Raw genomic sequence first — 23294 nt, forward strand, 5'->3', positions numbered from 1 at the left:
ACTCCTTGGGTTTTCTGTCCATAGTTAAATCGGTATCTTCTGCTGAACTGGATTGTAAAATCTCGGTACATTAACAAAGACAAAACAATGATTTTTATTAGCATTCAACCAAATATGTATAAGCGTGCAAAAATGTCAAGTCAAGACAGAAACATGAACAGTCATGTGACGTGGACGCAGGCCAATAGAAAAGAATAGGCCAAAAAACCACAATTTCAGATCCGTTATTATGAGACTAATACATTTTGCGCTGTGGACAAACGCAGCTATTACACATTTTGATATGAGTTGGTAAATCATGCCAAAAATATTCCAGTAGAGCCCCAAAATAAAAATATGGACCTGGAAATGTGCACGATATGTCCCCTTTAAGTGATGAAAGTACATCTGCCACTGTTGTTTTCCACTGAAATAGACATAATATACAGAAGTTTAGTTAATCTGACTGAATTTCCTGTAACGCATCATACTCAACCCTTCCCAGTTAGGTAAGAGAAAGGTGTTTTGTTTGTTTTCTTTTTTCGTACTGGCTTAGCAGCCTGTGACAGCCCTGTCACCATGGAGACGGCCAATCACCACAAACTCGGCGTCACCGCGGAGACAGGCCCAGGCAGGGCCAGGACAGCAGTTGTCACAACGGCCCATCGTCCCGAACCAACGGAGCTCGCAGTCAGAGCTCATCGCAGGGCGGCGTCTCCGGCAGTCAGCGGCCGTCTGCGAGAACAGACAGGTGGAGTAGAAGAAGAGAGAGATGAGAGGAAAGAGGAGAGGACAGGTGGAGGAGGGGGGAGGTGAAGGAGACGGAGAAGGCCTACGACTGGAAGGAGTCGTTAAAATCTTTTGTCTTTGTGATCTGTTAAGTGTTCATCATCTCATCCACCCCGTTTGTTTGGTTTACAGGTTTAGAAAAGATGGAAGCTACTGTGACTTTTTTCTCTCCTTCCTCTCCCCCTGCTTTCCTTCTGTACTTTCACATTTTCTTTCTTTCTTTCTTTCTTTCTTCTCTTGTGTTCAGCTGTTCTTCCTTCTGTCCTTCTGTCATATTTCCTTTTTCTCATTTTTCTCCATATTTCTCTCTTTCTTCTTCTTCTTCTTTCTTTCTTTCTTTCTTTTTTCTTTTCTTCTTTTCATGTTATTCCTCACTTCCTTCTTGCTTTCTTTCTTTTGCCTTCTGTCCTTCCATCCTTTCACATTTTCTTCTTTCTTTCACTTCAGTTCAGTTCTTTATTCTTCCCATATTCGTATCTTTTTTCTTGTTTTCATCCGTTCTTCCTTCTGTGCTTTCACAATTTCCTTTTTTCATTCCTTCATTCCTTCTTTACAGCCGTGTTTCCTTATTTTATGCATACTTTCCGTCTTCGCTTTCCTTATTTCGCCTCGTCTTTCCTTCTTTTTCTTTCTATCCTTTCACATTTTCCTTGTTTATTTCCTGCTTGCTTCTTTCCTTTCTTTCCCTTTTCTGCTTTCCTTCTTTTTTCCATCCATTCTTCCTTCTGTCCTTCTTCTTCTGTCACATTTCCTTATTTATGTCCTTTATTTCTACTTTTCTTCTCTCCATCCTTGTTTCCTTATTTTCTTTCTATTTTCCTACTTCATCTCTTCCATTCCTCCTTCCTTTTTATTGTCCTTTCACATTTTCTTTATTTATTTTCCTTCTATCTCTCCTTTCTTTTTTTCATTCTTTATTGACACCCTTGTTTTCCTCCATTTACATCCACTCATCATTCATCGTATTTGTTTTGTTTATAAAAGTGATCTATTGTTTTGCATCGTGGGCCTGACGCTGTGATCACATTAGCCTTCTCGCTGCTGTCCTGTCTAGAAAGAAGCGCGCTGTGTGACAGCTGCTGCTGTTTTATTAATAACGACTCATGGCTTTAAAGCAGACAAACACCTCTTCTATAGGATGGGCCATTACCCTTTTGTTTTGTACCTCTTTTGTCTTTAGTCCATCTTTGTGTGAGGAGAGGTAAACAAATCCTTCTGACTGTAGCCCGTAGACAGAGGAAGAGGAGAAGGTTTTCATGGGATGACAAGATGAGAACTCCTGAGAGACTCTGTGATTAAAGTCAAGCTGCATTTTGACTTCTCCTCACTTTTTTTGTGTAAGAACATATCAGTTATAATGATAGAGAAGCTATTGCACATATTTTTCCATTTTTCAAAAGAGGATAGGGGCGGCTCTGGTAGAGCAAACCCCAGCTGCTCCTGATGGTTAGGCTAGTAGTGCCTTGCATGGTGGCTGCCGTTGGTGTGTGTGAATAAGTGTGTTTCCAATTCGCATTTTAAATTTGTGCATAAAAATGGAAAATTAAGAAAACAAACAGAATATTACAAAAAAGTTTTTACGCTTGGCTGAAAAGCGTAAAAGGTTGGTGTATCGATAAAAGCAAAATGCAAATGTAAACATACTTTGTGAATAAAACATGGCGATGAGAAGACTGTAACATTCCTCAAATTAATACATGAAACAAATGCAAGACATTATCTTTTACAATTTGATGTTTTACTGGTGCTCTTTTAATTATGCATGCATGCATCAATGCCCTGACTGGAAAATTAGCGCCACTGAATGTTTGTCTTGACACCCCAACTCCATATAGAAGATATAACAGCAGTGGATTGAAATGCACATTAATACGAATTTTCTTTTGCCGATTTTCTGGAAATTCTGTTAATATTTGCGCCACATTTGGATGGAAAGCTAGCTAATGAGAGGTAAACTGTAAAGTGCTTTGGATAAAAGTGCTGTACTGAAAATGCAGACCATTTGAGGATAAAACTAAGTTTCAGGCCTCTGGATGGACGCTTCCCAAACGGCAACTGGCTTGAGGCTGAAGCCAATACAGAAGTACCTTAAAGTGCCACCGACGACTGCTAGATGCTCCAACTGACTCCCATCCAAAAAGCCTCAACTACTTTCCAGAAAGTCATCAATCTCTAAATTCAAGTTCTCTAATAAGAGTGCTGGTGGTAATGTTACGTGATTATGATGCCTGACCTGTTGGCACAATTTAGCTAAAGTAGCCCAAGTGTGCAGCGCCCGTTCCCAGTAAGCTAGCATTAGCTTCAGTTCAAGGTAGCGGGATGTGTTTCCAGAGCATGTAGTCAACACTCTGTACTCCTTATCCAGGAGGTCCTGACTCCAAATGGAAAAGATGGCGCCGACCATAAACTGCAACTCTGGGCTTCAAACCAGCTCCAACGCAAACCAACGGGTGATGTCACACCTCGCTACGTCCATTTTTATTTACAGTCTATGGCGTTTTCCCATGGCAGCAGTTGACTGACATGTGAGAGTTGCAACTGCTACAAGACGCGCTGTCAACTTCCGTAGTTCCCTACTGACTAAAGCTCATCATGTAGCTACAAACACTGGCTACAACTTTTCTCCCATGTTTTCAACAAGTCCATGTAGGGTAACTGGAATCCCGGATCTGTTCCAGGAGTAAGCAAACCTCATTCAAAATGACATTTGTAATGACACAAATAACTGAAAATTCAATCCAGCTTTGGAATTTAGCTTTAAACTGGAATTACGCTCCTCTGAACCCACCTAGAAAAAGGTGTTATGGCTTGTAAAGGAACCAAATCTCACCATCACACAGTGTGGGTCTTCATGTAAAGCAAGTTGATTAGTTGACTGGCTTCCTTTTGTCCAGAGATGAAAACAAACTTTAACATACTACATACAAAGAAAGAGCCACATGAGCGCGTCAGAGTTCCTCCATGCACGATAGCCTGACAGTTGCACGTTAAACACCAGAACGGACGAGCTCATGAGTGAGTCAAGAGGCTGCAGCTATTTCATAATAACAACGAGACAGAAAGGACCAAACAATGCAGCCAAAACTGACATTAGAGGATTATATCACCACATTACTGACAGGCCACCACTCTGGAGGGAATGCTGAAAATGTCTTGATTGTAAATGAAAAATGGCGTAGTCTGACAGAATAAACCCACAGAAATGAGGTAAAACAATTAGAAAACAACTGTCTGTTTAGGAGTAGCCATCACTTTATGACCCAGGGATGAGAGTAAATATAACGTAGGTCATAGTGTGGGTGTTTTATGCCCAGCTTCTCCCATGTTTCCATCTCTGCTCCCGTTGTGTTCTCTAATCAATGAGATAAACCCCCACACGACTTGTGGGCTTGTGCCCTACATCAGCGCTCAACCGCATGTCTGCAGAACTTGCTCTAAACGCTCCGTAAGCACTTTATCAGAAACGCTTGTTCTTTTGGTCTTTTTCTGCTTTCTTGTTGTTTTGTTTTTCTACCCCTCCCTCCCTCCCTCCCTCCTTTTTCTTTAAAAAAAAAGAAACCTGCATTCTGACACTCATTAAAAGAGAAAAGAGGGAAAAACATCAAGAGACGGAAGCGAGGCACTCTCACGCTCGCCTCTCTCCAACCTGCGGTCACGTACAGCCGTCACGGCGCACACAGGGAGGTGCGCTTGTTATCTAGATCAGACTGCCTCTGTTTTCCACTCACCAGCCATCTCATATAAAGACGATCAATTATGGATCAAATGAGGGCTTCTTCTTCTTTTTAATTCAGTGCAGATTTCCCTTCATGCAGTCTGTGGTCCTGCACTGCACGGTGTGAAAACATCACATGCAGGGCCTCCACCGGGTCACAGCCGGTTTCAGACATACGAGAGCAGCAGGGGAACAAGTGTTTTACTTAAGTGCTGCAGCTTTAAAGTACCAGTACTTTGAGTGTTTCCATTCTGTGACGCTTGATTTTTAAAAGTCTCCTTTTTTCCTTCTGTTTTCGCCTCTTTTCCTCTTTCTATCCACTCGTCTTTTCTCCTTTCTTTTTCTTTGTTCATTCTTTCTTCTTTACATCTGTCTTTGATTATTTTCCTTATTATTTTTCCCTCTTTTCTTTTCTTTCTTCTTTTTCATCCTTATTTGCTTTGTTTCGTCTTTCTTTCTTTCTCTCATTTATAGTATTTCCTACATTACTTTCTTTTTCCTTCCTTCCTATTTTCCTTCTTTCCATCTGTCTCTTTATTTGCCACTTCCTCCTTTCTCACAATCCTTCTTTCCTAATTTTCTGCTTTCCTTTCTATTTTTTCCCGCCCTTACATATTTTTTTTCAATCGCTTCCTTTCTTTCATTCCTCTTTGTTTCTATAAATGTTTCCTTCTTTTCTTCCCTTTTCTTTCTACTTTTCCATTTTCATTATTTATTTCCCCCCTTCTTTCTTTGTTTTCATCTTTGTTTCCTCATTTATTCTTATCTTTTTCCTTTCATCTTCTTCTTTAAGCATTTTCCTCATTTATATCCTTGTATCATTATTTTCTGCCTTCTTTTCTACCATTTTTTTTCTTATTTCCCTTTCTTCTCTATCTTTATGCACTTTTCTTCTTTCTATCTTCTACTACCATCTCTTTCCTTGTTTTCTTACTTTTGTTACTTTTCTTCCTTCTTTTCCCCCGTCATTACACGTTTTCCTTCTCCTTCCTTTCTTTAATCTTTACTTCCATCCATTTTTTCTTATATCTTTCCTGGTTTCCTTTTTCCATCTTTCCTTTCATCCTCCTTTCCTTTTGTCCGTACACATTTTCTTATTTTTTTCTTCATCTCTTCCCTTTTTTTATCTTTATTTCTTCCCTTATTTTCTTCTGTCCTTCTCTTTTTTCTCTATTGCCTTTCTTTTCTTCTTCAGCTAACTTGAAAGCATGAAAAAAATCACCCAACTTAGTTTCTATTCCTCTGTGAAACTAAACTCTACTCTTCTTCTTCTTCATATTTACCCTTTAGTACATTTTACTGCTGATAAATGTTTATTTTTGAATGCAGAACTTTAAGCTTAGTATTTTTCTTCTGCGGTAAAAATGCTTCTCTACTACAATGATGTGAAAAGTTGGGAAAACGGGATGCCGCGCTGAGTTTTGTGTGTGTATTTGTGTGTATTTGTATGTGTGTGTGTGTGTCTGTGTGTGTATCATTTATCTCCGTCTCAGCTCTCCAGCTGTTTCAGTAAAACAGAAGATAACACTATAACGTCATACCCCCCCCCTTCCGTCTCCCTCCCTCCCTCCCTCCTCTTATCTCCTCCATCACTCTCATTCATAATTTATCCGGAGGCTGATTTTTTGCCGACACAATCCCAGCGTAGCAGTGCAAACACTCTCTCCGGTTTCACTCGGGCTGCGTGCTGCGTGGCCACTTCCTCCTGCAACAGGAAGCAGGTGTCGATAAGTACAGGAAGTGAAAACTGGCACCGGCTTCAGGTGAGTCTGTCCTCTTAGGTGTTAGATATCCCTTACCAGCTATCTTTCACACACACACACACACACACACACACACACACACACACACACACAGTATATAAACACTTCCATAAGTGTAATCTTGCTTATATGCACACTCTGTCTGAAAGAAAGGTAATATTACACTATTTTTACTCAACTGTCTTTAATAAATCTAAAGAAAATATGAGTTATTCTTAATTTATTGTCAAGTATTGTTAGAAATAAAATACTCCATAGATTACGTGACCTCACTGCTCATGATAATTTACTGTTCACCTGTATTTTCTTAATTGATAATTTAATTGAAGTTTTTTTTTTATAAAGCTTTAAATCATTTATTTCTCATTTTATGCTCAAGTCAAAGTATTAACTTTATCTTAAATATTCCAAAAAATTACCCTTTAGAAAGAAGTTTCTGAAATTTCTGAAAACTTTCTAGTTATAAGTTATGATGAGTTATTTTTCTCATTACAGCAAGTCACTATTATGTTTAAATAACGTATGTTTCTTGTAATTATGACATCACAACTAATCTTGTTATAGTAATTTGGTATTATGTAATAATGATAAATAATATAACATGAAAGCATCTTTTTTTTTATATCAATGGACAAATCTTGCTAGAGCAAAAACTATAATTAAAATTGAAAAAAAATCTAATTAAAATGAGAAAGTGACAATTAAGTTTTTCATGGTTGCAGCAAACTCACTTTATATTTTTTAAAAGTAAATTAAAGCCTTATCTTATTATTTGGAATGTTTAATCCAGACCTTAATGTTATATATATATATACAAACACACACATATATATATATATATATATGTATTCTTTTTCTATGATTTTTTATCATTTTTTACCACTTATTTATGTTTATCTTAAAAGTTTTTGCCTAACTTTGTTTCTTTATTTAAATCTCACTATAAGCACTTTAAAGCACTTTAAACTGCATCTTTGAAGCACAACTGCTTCACAAATGATTCAAATAAAGTTATTATGGCTAAAAGATATTTATTTTATAATCTGTATACATGCAGGTGCATTTAAACCTAACGTCCTGTTGTATGTATTGACAGAAGCCCCTGCGGGACACCCTCAGTGTGTTGCAGACTCCAGTCCAGGCCTGCAGTGACACACACAGGTGAGCGCGTCCTCCTCGGTGTTGAATATCCCTTACCTGTGGGCTTCAACCGAGGCTGCGGCACACAGATCAATTGATTCTATTAACAGGTGGGAGAGCTCTCTGTTAACCCCGAGAATCACGGTGTGAAAGGAGACTGAAGAACAAGGAAGACAAAGTACACTTTAAAGGACCATACTGGTGTTTTTCTAGTATTTCATGGCACTAACGACAGGGGCATCAGATCAGAAAAAGCGTTGTGATGTATTTTGTCATTTCATTTAGAGGATTTATGCATTACTGCTGATCATCTTGTGAGGCAGGCTGAGGCTGCATATAAAATAAAACATAAAAAAATGTATATAAACTATAAGATTTCGCAAACCTACTATAAATACTAACTACAACCTTTTACTCACTTCAGCATGAATGTGAACCATTTACATACTGAACTTAATTTTTCTGATCTGGTGTCACTATTGCACCTTTCAACAACTTTAACATGAAGTACATAAAGTAGCTGAACTTTTTTGTGTGTAAATACGCTAGAAAAGAAAAGAATTGTTGAATAATTTTCTTAATTTGTTGTTTTATTTTGAAAGAATGGATAAAAGGGCTTTTCCTCTTCTAGTGATAAGAAAAATATAGTTTTTTTGAAGGAGAATTAAATATTACAGCGTAAATGTGCATTGTAGGTAATCAAAGCCACAGCATGACTGTGCTTTAATCAGTGAGCTCAGACATCAGTTTTATTAATATCTTGATTTGATGGTGTTTATTTCAGTTATCTTTATCATCTAACCATACAATACCTTTAGATTAGGTGACCTGCATCTATTGTATGTAGTATTAGAGCAGTTTTAATTATTAATATTTTGTTTGCTTTGAAAACATTTTCACTCCATCTTTCCGTCCATGTGAAAGGGATTTGATCAGAATTAGATAAGGAGGCTCACAGATATTAAAAAAAGGATGTGATTTGTCACTTTAACTTTAACTTTACTGTAATTAAACAAGTCGTCCTCTTTTCCATTTGCCTCCATTTAGTCGTATCGTATAACTGACTTGTAAATGTGCAAATCAGCATCGCTCCAAAGAGCAGCACTCAGTGTCTGCAGCCAAAGGAGCCTCATCACACACAGACTCATTTACTCTGTCGCTGTGTTACTTTATTATTCCTGCTTTTATTTGATGCTTTTTCTTTTACATAATCTTAAACAAGCATTTTAGCATCTCCTTTGAGTTTTATCTGAAGTTCTATTAAATTCTGCTTCTGGCTTGTTCTTTAATAACCTGTCGCGCACAGAACCGTCTGAGAAGTCGTCCTTGGTAACTGTTGTTGCACTTTCCAAAAATACTTGGCAGGTGATTGGATGAACCATCTGTCCATCAATGTCTTATCTTGTGACAAGTATATCCAGCTGCAGCCGCAGTAAAAACATGCAGAATCTACATGACACAACCACTTGGTTAGGTTTAGGCATGAGGTGGGGGGTCAGGGTCAAGGGTCAGGAGTCAGGGTTGGGGGTCAAGGGTTGTCCTGTAATGTGCCATTCCTTACGAGGCAGCTGGATTCACAAGAACAGGTGAGAATCGTCATAGGATGCTGATAGGACCATGAGTCTGAGATCAGCATCTGGATTCACATTCATAGTATTAAATGATCAAAAGTTGATTTATGTTTCGACGATTTGAGAGAGGATTTTACTGAGATTAAAAAAAACCTCCAACATCCATCTTGTCTTATGTAATGTAGTGTTATATTCTGCTGTTAAGACAAGAACTTAAATTTTAATTTCACTTGTGGTATTGTGGCTTGGCATTGAACTCTGCCTTTTTGATTGTTTGGACTTGACAGATCAATAAAGGTAGGAGTAGTCATGTCTTTATCTTCATTTACTATTAGAAAGTATCAAACTTCTACTCAGGGATGGATGTGTAATGTCCATAAATAAGGACAGAGCAGTTCTGACCAATGAAAGAGCAGGAGGCGGGCACAAACCAACACACATACACACCTGTTTGTGCTTGACAGTTGATATTAAAGCTCTGCATTCAGCTTCATTTTAGTGAAAATAAGCATGTTTGAAACATACTGAACACACACGTGGACAAAGGAGAAGAAGTGGATTATGATGCAGGAATGATTTGAGAAGTTTCTGTGGATGTTATGAGGGTTTTTTTTCCACTTTGCAAAGTTGTCACTACTGGAATTGGTTGTAACTAATTAAAGTCCAAGTTGACCTGCAAGAGTTTTTTAAGCCTTCAGGGGTGTTGGGAGTTAGCAAGATGGTTTCATTTTCAACAGTCGATTGGACACCGAGTCCCCGTTTCTCCTCGACCTCCTCAACACTCTGACAAGGAAAATGTGTGTGACTCTGTGTGTGTGACAGTCGATCCATGATGTGTTTAAATCAGACAAGATGTTTTTTTGTATTCTCTGATATTCCTCGGTGGCTGCAGCCTCCTCTGAGAGAGAGCAGAGTCTGAAAACAGGATCACATCCCTGAGAGGGTTGTTAACGAGTAGTTTCAATTAAAGTCAAGAGTAGAGAGACTCGGGGTGGGAAGAGAGTCTGAGGTGATTACGAGCTTCCTCTTCTTAATGAACCGCGGGCGTCTTTGTATTTATTTACAGTTGTCGGCCAGTCGATGGGACAGAGTTTGAAATGATTAATATCAGGCAGAGAGTGGATGAGGGATGAAATGGTTGCAGTTTCATTTTATTGCTACTTAATTTTATTCACTTTCATTTTGTGCAGGATCTGTATTTGCTTTCGTAGCTCTGATTTTATGAATCCATTAAATTGAAAAACTCATTGTCCGATATGTAATCCAAAGCTTGTATTTATCAACAAGTCCAAATATGAAACAGCAAAAATGTTGTTGTCTCACCATCATACTCCACAACACATAGAAACATTTTCTGATCTGATGCCCCAATCGGCAGGACGACATAATCTATGACATCGTTGTTAAACATAAATGTTTTATGATGTGATGCTATAGTTAAGGTTTGGGTAGGTGTAGGCACAAAAACAACTTGGCTAGATTAAAGGAAAGATCATGATTTGGGTTAAAATAAACACTTCTTTAAAGTTTTTGTTCAAATTACTACTTTTTTAAGGTTAGAAGACCTTCATTGTAGCAGCAATCTCCTGACAGAAAATCCAGCTTTGGAACATAGTTTCAGCTTAAAAAATGATCATCATTTATTCAATATCTCTGTTTTTAGTGAACCTCATTGCCCACAACCCTTAGACCATTTTAAACATCACGGCTCGACAACAGAGGTGAATCTATGGGCAGAACAGTAGTGTCTGTGAGTGTCTATCCACTCTAGGGGTGTGCCCGAATACAAACAGATTATTCGGCAAAGCACAAACAGTGGGTTTTATACGAATATTTGTTTCATACAAATATTTTCTTTGTTGGGGGTGTTCCCCAGAGATAACGTTGAGCTACAGACACAAGCAAAGTGCTCTTAAAGACTCTCCATAACCTGTTGTTCCCCTTCTCCTTTCCATAAAGTTAGGTTGTAAAAAAAAGGCAATAACTGAAAAGTGCAAAGCAATAATCACCTTTAAAGTTCCTGCCTACACGTTACACAGTGTGCTGTCTCTGTGTTATGGGTGTACAAATAGATAAGTCTGGCTGCAATGAGGCAATGAGTAAAGTTTTAGCTCAGTAATCATAATAATTTTCTAGAATTAAAAGTGGAAAAAAAACAAAAACAGTTTTATTTGAATACAAATACAGATACAAATAATTTTACTGCCTCAACAAATACAGATACAAATACAAATACTGGGATCTCTGCACATCCCTACTATCCATTGCCGGTTTTACAGAAATCTGGCCGCTAGGTTTCAAAATACTTTGTCAGAGAACATTTTGATGTGATGGTGGCACCAGACTGAAGGTAAGGGAGTCTGTAAGATATCTGATAGTCTGTAGCTACTGAGATGTTGAGATATCTCTTTGGCCCAAAGTGTAAAACTGCTCATCATCGCCATCGTCTGCCACCCACATTGCAAAAAAATCTCTGCCCATCTCCGCAGAGAAAAAACCTCTCATCGGCTCTCGGATTGTGCCTTCCTCAATAAAGTCATCCCGGGCCACAGTTTGAAGCACAGATATATATTTCTTCACCTGACAGGAGCCACCTCTCTTCAAAAATAGAGCGGAACAAGTCCTGAAACCGACGGACCTTAGATGACCCGTTCTCTGCTTCTCCAGCATGCAACACCTCACCTCTCCCCTCCTCCACCTTCTTCCTCAACCCCCCCCCCCCTCTCTCTGTCTCTCCGGTCGTGGCGGGCATTCCCCAAGAGACAGTTTTCCGGACCGGTTTTCCGCGAGCGGGATGGGATGAACTCCACATCTCTCACCCGTAAAAGACACAGAGCGAAAAGCAGCTGCCTCAGCACCTGCTGGCCCTCAGTGAAAATCAAAATATCAATAAGCTCTTATAGCATTAAGGAAAATGCCTAAATCTGACACTTTCTCTCCCTCCATCCCCTCCTCTCTCCCTTTGCCAATATCACTCAACCACTTACACTTGGCATGGACCCACTGGAGAGTTTTACATGTACATTAAGAGAGGCTTTCTGCCTCTATTTGTCCTCCTCCTCTTCCTCCTCTCCACTATATCTATTAAAGTAAATATACACTGGCTGGGTGGTGACACATAGTCCATCCTCATTCATTTTTGAGCAGATGATTGACAGGACTTGAGTTATCGCCGCAGTTAAAGAAGAAGACAGCGGTAGTGTTGCCCTGGCCCGTCTAATAATAATAATGTTAATGTTTTATTACAGGAGGGGAAACAACACAACAGTATTAGAATACAGAGGGAATCAGTCATGTTTATATAATCCATAAGTGTAAAAGTGCAGACTGACCCCGTGAAAAAGTGCCTTGCCAAGAGAAAAAGGATGAAGATATGATACACTTTAAAAGGGCTGCTGGAAAAGTGGGCCGAATAAGCAAAAAGAGATATCACAGAGCGAGAGGAGTTTAAGTAGGGAATAAGGTGTGGAAAGAAAGAATGGCCTAGGGCAGGAAGAGGATAAAGAGAGGGATGAGGGACAGAGAGAGAGAGAGAGAGAGAGAGAGAGAGAGAGAGAGGTGGTAAAGCTGAATGATTGCTCTGTGAGAATTATTATTGATGATTCAGGCAGTGTGAATTATTAATGGAGAGCGAAAAGCATCTTTGAACGTGTCTCTGACATTCAATACTGACAGAGATCAATGAGCTGGCGTGGACATGAAGAGGAGAGATGAAGAGGAGAAAGGAGGGAGAGTTTGGATGACAGGGAAAAATATAAAAAAAAAAAGAGGAGAAGAGAGAATAGAGAGAAGGGAAGAAGGAGGGAAAGTGTGTGTGTTTGGACAAGTGGAGTCTTTCAGATGGGGGGGGGGGGGGGGGGGGGGGGGGGCTTGTCAGAAAGGTTTAGGAAGGAGGAACGGAGGACGAGACGGCCAACTGCGAGGAGTCATGTGACAGTGTTGAAGGTGATTGGCTGTGACATTGTCTTGGGTCTAATGCTCCTCCTCAGACGCAGGAAATAGCCGAGCAGCTCCTCCCTCCCCCCCCCGACGTCTTGGAAACTGTCTCTACTTCCTGTCTGCCAGACCGCTCTATGTCAGTGTGTGTGTGTGTTTGTATATGTGTGATGGTCCTTCCTCCGCTGGTTTCCCTCACAAGATCTCACCGTATGTGGAGGAAGATGGATTCATCTTCATCCTCAACATGCATCCGTCGTCTTTAGTGAAGTTTCCGTTCAGTTGTGAACGCAAGACAAGTGAGACAAAGGGTCCCCTCCGCTCAAAAATGTGTTTTTCTTCTTGTTCCTTCAGTTAAATGTTCTCTTCTCTGTGCAGATTAATGTGTGTGCAGAGTTTGTTTTCACATTCATCTGCTGAAGGAGGAAAGTTCCTCTGTTCTCATCTTAAACCCGAGTTTAACACTGATTTCTGACATCACAACTCATTTGGAGCCAATCATGGCCCAATATGCAAAAAAAAAAGAAATCAATGCTACCTATTATTTCTGTGCGTATTGTACAGTTGAGTGAAGTGGAATCCTATGTGTGTGTTTGTGTTTATAGGGGTCAGCAGGTCACACACGGTAGACTGATCCTAAGGGACAGACTGCCAGGGCCACTCAGCTGCTCCCCAAAACACAAACACACACACACACAAACACACACACACACACTCATGCCGTTTGTTGGGTCTGTCAGTCTGACCGCCGTGACATCTACGTCGCCGGGGCTGACACTAAAAGGGGACAGGGCTCAGCTCCTATCGTCACGGTAACAGGCTGATGGGGAGACAGACGAGCTCCAGCCGCCACACCTGATCATGTAGCAGGACGGGAGTTTCTCTGAAACAATCAGAGCTGCGCGCACTCTCTCTCTGTCATACACACACACACACACACACACACACACACAATCAGTGTGATGGGTGAACACATTTTTTTCCAATGTGTGTCTTTATAAGCGTGTGTGTTTCCGGTGACGTCTGACGGCCACATTCAGCCGTTTCTGAGGTCAGATCAGATTCTGGAAGTAGTAGGGCGGTCCCACATGTAAAGCACACACACACACACACACACACACACACACACACACACACACACACGCGTAAATGCAGGCAGGGAGGGCTGCTTGTAAAGGAGGTGATGAACTCACATTGAAGTTCACAGGTTCCACAAGAGGCCTCAAGTGCACTTTCTGTGTATTTCCAGATTCACAATAAGTGTTTCCAGCAGCTTGTAAATGCTCTCAGTGACTCGCTTCATGAATTGTTGCAGGTAGATTTGTGAGCCATACAGGACTCTGTATGGCTCACAAATCCTTGCGAATTTGGTGAAACTGGCTCCATGTGTAGATCTCACCAGACTTCATTCAGAAGGTTATAATTCATGGCAATGGATGTGACAGTGCTATAATAATAATATTAATGATAATAAGTGTGGCAAACTACCAATTAGTCGTAATTTTTTAGAGTTTATTTTAAATTATATTACAGGTCAATATCAATTTTGACGGATCAAGATATATGAACAGTTTGTAAACAAACACCAGAGTAGAAAATCTTATTAAGTCAAGAGAATGAATGACAACAGTAAAATGATTACCTAAACAGTCTTTTGTAAATTTACAGCCCAATTCCAGTGTGACTGAAGGAGAACATGGTGCAATTAAATTTGTTCTCTCTGTTTTTGCACAAAACTGTAGTAAACCGTGTATCACTGCTGATGAAATGGTGACACTCAATTCTATGGTGCTAAATTATGTTCTGCTGTAGGTTTGTAATCATTTGTATTGAAATATCCAAACTCCTTAAAGCTGGACCGCGGGACTTTTGTCTCCCCCTTCTGGTGGTGAGAGTAATTACAAAAACAATGTTGACATGCGCTTACATCGCAGGCATAGACTACTCCGTCTCTACTGTTGCGGCTGAAAAACGGTGGATAAATTGTGAATTTGATTCATTCGGTCCAATAACATTTAGAGAGTCTAGAGGAGTCGCACAATTAAATTATTTTATCTTCATTCAAGCTAGCAGAAAGCTAGCTGGAAGTTAACCGGCTCGGCCTGCGGATATCTCTAGTCTATGCATTCATCCAGCCAGCGAAGGAATGTCAAACCCAACACCAGATTAAAAACTCTGATCTCCTGTGAAATACAGAAAGCTTTATCTGGCGGTGATAGGCTTACGCAGCATTGTGTGAACTTGTTTGGCTTTAATATAACAGACAGTCATGTATATGTAGAAGCCGCTCTGCAGGTTTAAGAACTGTCCATCACTGTGTAATTTTCCTACAGGACTAAAGCACATGTATGTCCAGTAATAATGATGAAACGCTCTGTTTCTGCAGTATGTTCTCCTGCTCTCCCTGGAGTGCATCCAGGTTATACACAGTTCCCATCACAAGGAAAGCCTGAACGCTGACATATCTGTTTTTTTATGATCTGAGAGCAATGTGAGCAAAATCCAATTTTTTTGCATCGAGACACAGTATGTCCTTTAATGCATTCTAACATGATAGGATGATAAAATCTGCATTGTGATGGCAACTATAACCGTAATCAGAGAGTATAGACTTCACAGACATTTCTATTTGTATTTGTTGAGACAGAGAAAAATATTTATAGTTGTAGCTGCATACAGCTGATAAAAGAGATGTTTTTTTGTCATTCACACTCATATTGTTGGTATATTGATGCGCTAAAGTAATTTTTATACAATTAGCTATTATGATGATGAGGTATAATGTAACAACAACTGCTGATCAGCATTTTTTCTAATGCAAGGAGGAGAGAAAGTTACGCTTTCCTTTTTTAAAAAATGTTTGATTTTCCTCCCACAGAACTCCTGGATGCAGCCAACTCACACATCTCAAATTTTGGAGGCTCTTTGCAGGTGAGTCCAAAGTTTCAGCTGCAATATTGGGAAATGATAAGGTAGCTTTGACTCAAACAAAAGGAAAGCTATTTACTTGAATGGATTTCCCAACTCAAGCAAGTTTGAAGTCTCTGCAAAATATTGATAAAACAATTGAAAGAGGACCTTGTTTACCTTGAAGGTCTGATAAAGGTCTTTAGATATATAATCATCTGTACATACAGTCTATGACCTTGACCTTATGATGTGATCAGTGTCGTCTTGCAGAGGGAAACACAACCAATTTTGGGTTAAAGGAAACAAATCTGCATGAAAATCAGTTTGAACCCAACTAGCCTTTTGAAAAATAGGGATATTTCTCTCTGAAAATTGGAAGATCATGTATATTTTTGTTTGAGAATTTATATTTTTCTGTGAGAATTGGGAAAATATGAATATTTTTCCATGAAAATCGGTAAAAGAAAGTGAAAACATGCTTACATAAACTCACAAAAGTACACTACTTACATCAACATTGAGTTTATTGATACTCACATAGACACAGAGACTGGTCATCTAGTTACCTCAGCTGATGGTAAAGTACTCGTACATTTGTTCTTCCATCCTGTGACTGAAAACTACGATAACTACAGCCTGCGCCCCCCCCCCCCCATCCTGCTTCTCCGGCTGTCTGTCACCTCTGAGCTTTAATACAAAGGGACATGTACGATTGACCCGGCACTAAAGCACTAACAGACTGTCTGGGCCCTTTATGGCCGGTAAAGAGAGATGAACTATTAACCTCCATTGCCCTCTCCTCCCTCACCATCACACCCCTGTCACTCTCCCCTCTGTTCGCTCTTCCACTTCACCATCACTACCTGGAATTGGCTGTGGGAGGGGGGGTGGCTGGGTGGCGGGGGGGTCGTCGGGGGGTGAGAGAGAGAGGGGTTAAGAGCAGGGTCGGTGGCTTTATGTGACATGTCACCCCGGTGGTTTTTTAGGCATGTACAGCGGCGATGATCGCTCTGCCTGAAAGTACTCAGTTATTGGATTGATAGAGCTGCTGATACAGGAGTGCAATCATATTGTAGCTGGTGTTACGCGACAGTGATGGAAACTACAAGCGCTCGTATAATGTTTGAGGAAAGATGTGTATTTTGTGTGTGTGTGTGTGTGTATGTAATGGTGATGATGGGAAAAGGGCTGTTGGGCAGAGATGTGGTTTAGATGATACTTTAGAGGAAAAATACTGAACGTGGACTCTGACAGTGTTTAGCTAAAATCACTCCCCATTTGCTGCCTATTTCACTGTATTACTGTATGCCATTTTATTTCAATATCCAAATTCTAAGTGTGAAATTGATGCATTAGGATATGACAAATTATGCCTCGATATGTTCTTCCACCCCACAATGGATCAACAAGACTTAAGGCATTTTCAGACCCCTAGTTGGTAACCCTAACCCTAACCATATGTCAACCCAATTGCCTGAAGAAAACATTGGCATTGAATGTTTCTGCAAACCACAGAAACATTGAATATATACGTTTCAACACATGTAATATGTAGCATATTAACATTTCATGGTTTGGGTTAAAATAAAAAATAAAATAAAAACGGCCGATGTCCCACTAAAAACACCCGGTTTTGTTGGTTGAAACGGGAAGCGGACATTGGTTTGGAGGTGGTCTCGAACCGTGTTCCCTGCTGATTTCCAACTTGCTGCCGAGAAACTTACTAACCATCCACCAACCCCTCCTTCTCCTAATAGGAAAGATCAGCTCATATAGATCTTGTGTGAACTAGTTCACTTTGGAAATGTTGATATGATACGATTTGTTGAAATGTTAATATGCTACATATTTCACGTGTTGAAATGTAGACATTCAACAGTTCTGTGTTTTGCAGAAATGTAAACTGCCAACGTTTTATTCTGGCGACCAGGCTGCATGTGTTGCAAATGCCTAAACATAACCATAAAAAACGTTTTGTGCTGTAACCATGAATAAATATTGTACTGCAAGATAGAATACTCATAGGTTCATGATCAGCATTTTTACAGTTTGCCAAAAACATTAATTAACAACATTTTCTCATTATGTTGACAGAAAACATAATTTGGGCGACATTGTTTCCTTCAAAATGTATTTTTGCTGTTGCAAATTAGTAGTATTTGAATATAATTTTTAGGAGACAGATCTGTTTAAACTAATTTATTGTATGTGTCATGATCCTTTCGCAGTCTGGCTCTGTGTCCTCAGCTGCCGTTCTCCACTGGTCCTCCAGAGGCCCTCAGACTTTTCCACCTTTTTGTTTGGAGTGGACTGAGTGGGAGAAAGCTGATTTGAGCCTTTAAAAGACTATCTTGCATGATGATTATGTGGGTGGCCTATATTGGTTGGTCTGTCTTTGTTTTCATTGTGGTCTGAACTCGACAGCATATACTCTGTCTCAGTGATAAAGAGGATTGTGTGTTCTGTGTGTGTTTCCTTCCACACCTGCCCTGCATCAATCCTCATTAGCGCTGCCCTTTTCCCAGTGTTTTCACTTCATCTCCTTATTCTCCTCACTTGAGTTTCTCTGCCCATCTCCCCAACTGCACCTCATCCCCTCATTAGTTCAGTTAGTATTTCAGTCCTGTGTTTCAGTTCGGTCTTGTTGGATCCTTTCCTTTGTATTGTTCAGTTTTGTTCTGTCCGGTTCAGTTTTGCTTTGCTCCTGAGGCTAAATAAAGTTACTTTTCAGTTCATGCTGCTCCCTTGACAGTATAAAGAGAATCGTGAATGAGTGAACAAGGGATTTTGGTCTCTGAATGATGACAAAAATGAATAAAAGACAAAATACAAGTTGTATTTTCATGATATCTGTTAGTTTTTAACCCCTGTCATCTCATGTCAACCGTATCTTTGAGACTTGTCACCATGGCTACTGCCCTCTCTGACTAGATGCCTCCAGTTGTGGAGAAACGAATCACTCCTCATTTGAAAGCCATTCTCAATATGCATCATTTGCCCTGATCATGGGGCGCTCACACACGCACCCACACACATAAAGAAACGATCAAGTGAAAAAAGTCAGAGAGGCAAACATGGATCTCAGACAGCAGTGGAGAGTGGCAGAGGAGTCCCCATAAAGCCAAGGTTAATTCCTCTGCCTCTCCATCCATCACTGAGCAGCTGAGAAGAGGGGGTGGGGGGTGATGGACCACTTTCAGCCATATATATGTGTGTTAGGAAAGAAAGAGGGGGGGTGAACAGAAATACAGTTGAAAGAGAGACGGGGGAGGCAGGTCTGCATCGCCCCATTGTCTCCCCAAGCACCCATAAAGGGCGTAGGAGGCGAGGGATCATAAGCCTCGTTTGCCAAGAGTTATGGCTGCCAACAGAAGGAGAGCCAGAGCAGGCAGGCTTGACCAATAACTGCTCGGGATGTAGTTGTCACGGTAACCAGCAGATGCTGATGCCGGCGGGGTCAGGAGAGATCCCAGGTGGACAGCAGCCAGGACAACACAACGCTGTCTGAGAGCGCAGTAGAGACGTCACTGTCACTGGTGATCAATGGTCAACAGAGGGAAGGAGTGTTAGCGGTTAGCCTCCCACCGAGAGAAACATGGAGAGTGACAGGGAGATTATTTTTTACTGTAAAGTGATGATGACAAGGGAAAAGGAAGATGGAAAAAAAGGAATGCGGGTGCACCAGGCTGTTTAGATTTAGGGCTGGAAAGAGATCAAATTAAATTGTACTTTTTTTGTCTGCTACAGCAACATATCTGCTCTGTGAATCACTTGTCCTGTGTTCTCCTTTTGAGAAAAAAAATCAGAAACCAAAAGGGAGAAATTTCTATTTTCTTCTTTTTGGTTTCATGTTGGCGCTGCTCCCGAGTACCGTCTCTGTCTATGTAGAAGGCATGGATCTTATATAACCAATCAATTCTTCCATAAAGCAATAACATGTTGTTCTATCATAAGCAGAGCAGACGGTCGCACTGAGCCAGATTGCATCCTGCTACACAACACAAGAGCCGCATTAGCTTATGTTAACGTGGTTCAGTTTAGGCACAAAGACCACTTGGTTAGGTTTAGAGAAAGATCACGGTTTGGGTTAAAATGATCACTTTGTTAAGGCTAGAGAAATGGCGTGGGTTAATATTTCCTGAAAGTTAGGCTACCTTCATCACCATGGCTACAATTATAACCACAGGGTTAAGGTAAGGGGACAATCGTAGTTACAGTTTTTAAAAAACTGTCCTGACTCACGGTTGGTAATGTGACACTTGCGGTTGGAAATGGAAAACGAAGAGCAGTCTTTTGTTGTAAAGTCCACTGTTGCGTTATACCGTCCATCCACCCCTCCTCCACTGAATGAGGAAATTTCTCAACATATATACGTCATCTGAACTGCACCACTGCTTCGGGTCACAATTACTACAGCTGCCAGATGGCACTTGTCACTCAAACATAACTATAAGTCATTTTTGGTAGACTGTGTAATTTTTCCTTGGAGGACGGTCTCCTATTATATTGGATTGCATTAAATTGTGCAGGTTTCCTTAATAAAATGGGCAGTGAGTGTATATTCGGATGTCGAAAACCATTCACTCTTCTCCTCTTAGGTGTAGCAGAAGACATTTCTAACTTCAGAAAATATTGTGCATTATTGTATGTTTGTATGCATGTATGTCTTTTTAGATACTGAAAAATGCTGTACTGTCATAAATACTCACCAGGGCACCAAAGGGGTATTAATCCACCACTGAAAATATGAAAATAGTCCCCAACAAATGCATTATTTCATCATGTATGAGTAACATTTGCTAAAAACTGCAGTGCCCAGCTGTTTTAGGAACTTACTAAGCCTTATCTGTCGTCCATTTACACCTAGGTTTACATCAGACAGGGTGTGAATGTCAGAAAACATTGTGGATTTTGGGGTTTCTATAATATAGAATAAAACCAGCCTTATCCTTTTAAGTCACAGCTGAATCGCACATAATCAGCTTTGAATCACAATGTATCATAACTTTACATATTCACCTGTGTTGTTTTTGTATCAGATCATCTACTATTATCTAGATACGTATCAAATCGTCTGAGAGGGACCGATACACATCCCTATTAGTGCCATCTGTTTTCTGTTTCCTACATACTTCTCCTCTGCTGTCAGGAAGGGAGATGTTATTAAACCATGCTATGCTCATTTTGCTCATTCTCTCTCTCTACACTCCTCTCTTTCTGTCTTACTATATCTCTCTCTCTCTTCCTCTTTCTCTTGCTCTGTATGTCTCAGAGGGTCATTTGCCTGTTCAGATGAGATTATGAGCTATAATGGAGGAGGTGTGGAGTGCTGAGACAAGGAGAAATGGCCCACCGTGCAGATAGGAGATTTGATGGTTAGTCGATAGCTCTTCTCCTTCGTCAGATAGAGAGAGGAGGAGAGCATGGAGATGGGCATGCATTGACCTTGTATTATATAGGAAATGCATTATTTTTGAAGATTACCTGAAACGGTCTCAGAAAATCATTTTAGCATGAGCTAACCTTGAACATTCCCATACTTATGTAAATGATCGTCATCAGTGGTAATCAATGAATGGAATAGCCTTGAAGGTCTAAAATGTTATTGAGAACATTTTCGATTTAAACGAAATTTCGTTGTCAGGTTGGTTAAAGCGGCTCTGTAAGACAAAGCAAAGGGTCACATTGATACGGATATTTTTTTTCTTGCATATTGATCATTTTAAATGGGTTTGTTCAATTGGATATGTGTTGTTTATGTAATCCTTGAGTACTAAGCTTGTTACTTACTGTCAACCTATTCGTCTTTCAGTCGATCAGTTTGATCCTGGAGTGGAAAATTAAAAAGGTTTCCATTACTATAGATGCTCTGATCAGATACTCAGTATTCAGTATCAGTCTGATACCAAAAACAGTGTTCATATATCAGAAAAAAAATGCAATACAAACTATTGACAGATATACCCTGACATATAAAGAAAATACATAGTTTTATGCAACCTGCTGTAAAGACAAGTAGCAATATGTGATAACTATGTGGTCAGTTTTACAATGATTATAATATTATATATTAATGTACAATAATGTCAACATGTCACATAGTTTTAGGTTCTTGTCCAAAATAATAAAGTAGTAGGTGGCTGTGGCTCAGGAGGTAGAGCGGGTCATCCACTAATCGGAAGATCGGCGGTTCGATTCCCGGCTCCTCTAGTCTGCATGTCGATGTGTCCTTGGGCAAGATACTTAACCCCGAATTGCTCCTGATGGCTGTGCCATCAGTGTGTGAATGTGTATGAATGACTAGATCTCCTCTGATGGGCAGGTTGGGACCTTACATGGTAGCCCCTGTATCCATTCAGCATATGAATGTGTGTGAATGTGATGCGCAGTATAAAAGCGCTTTGAGTGGTCGGAAGACTAGAAAGGTGCTATACAAGTACAGTCCATTTACTATTTACCATTCACTGAGCTGATTCTGAACAAGAAAATGATGAATTACAGAAAACTGATCTTGGATCTGCCATAAATGACCTGATCACATCTCTGATGAGAAGTAATGAAACCACTGCTGATCTCACAGTATCTTCTAAACTCTTTGTGACTGTATTATGGCAACGTAGTCACATCAGAGAATGTTGATGTTGGATGAGTTTACACAAGTCCAAATTAAATTCAATGACAAACCAACAACCAAAACCAACACGTTGTAAATTATTTCTATATATAATATCATACAATATCTCCAATTGTGGTTATGTCTAATTATGGTAAAGGGCAACTAAAACCTTAACGTTGGGGAACGACTGGTTAAAACAAGCAAATAATAAGCTGTTGGGTTGTGACAGGATTTGTTTTGATACTGGACTGGGCAAAATATTGCATTAGTAATAAGTGTCGGTTTATGATCGATCAGATTTAGTTTGTACGATGTGGGGAATATAATTGTTTTGAACAGCAACACTCAAAGATGGATGGAAAAGTCGGCCATCATAGTGGGAGGAGACGTGATATTGTCTAAATCTGTGGATACTGTTTACTCTAAAGTTTTGTTTCATAACCAGTTTGCTTTCACTATGATGCATTGTGTGTCACGTTGCCTGTAAAATAAACACTGTAGTTGGAGCCCAGTGCAATATATGGTGAACCAATGGATGTGTTATGAACTGCAGCACAGACCTTTAGCACAAATTTGTAGATGTTGTCAACTCAGTCAGTCTGTATTCGAGTGAATGATAGTTTGCCCTGAATTATGATCAGTCTGAGGTCTTTGTATGATTATTTCTTTTTTACCATCTGGCTGCATGATGACAACAGTAGCTACATCAGTATAACATGATATTAGGCGGTAAGCTGTGTGAAAAATGCCACATGACCATGACCAGTGTGGTAAACACTTGGAGAGGCATCATGTAAAGGAGGGATATAAAAATATACAACAACGAGTACCAAGAAGAAGTACAGTTACTGATCTGTGAAATGGCTAATCAAATG

At 40.0% G+C, this 23294-nt stretch overlaps 1 long non-coding RNA gene across 1 annotated transcript; it reads left to right on the forward strand.

Moving 5' to 3' along the window:
• The first annotated feature begins 263 nt into the window (after positions 1-263).
• On the forward strand, positions 264-18651 carry LOC137187405 (uncharacterized). Its single transcript, XR_010929204.1, has 4 exons — positions 264-6246; positions 7343-7407; positions 15772-15824; positions 18032-18651. It is a non-coding gene; the product is annotated as an uncharacterized lncRNA (long non-coding RNA).
• The last annotated feature ends 4643 nt before the right edge of the window (positions 18652-23294 follow it).

Source organism: Thunnus thynnus, chromosome 8, assembly GCF_963924715.1.
Source record: "Thunnus thynnus chromosome 8, fThuThy2.1, whole genome shotgun sequence".
Classification (NCBI taxonomy): domain Eukaryota; kingdom Metazoa; phylum Chordata; class Actinopteri; order Scombriformes; family Scombridae; genus Thunnus; species Thunnus thynnus.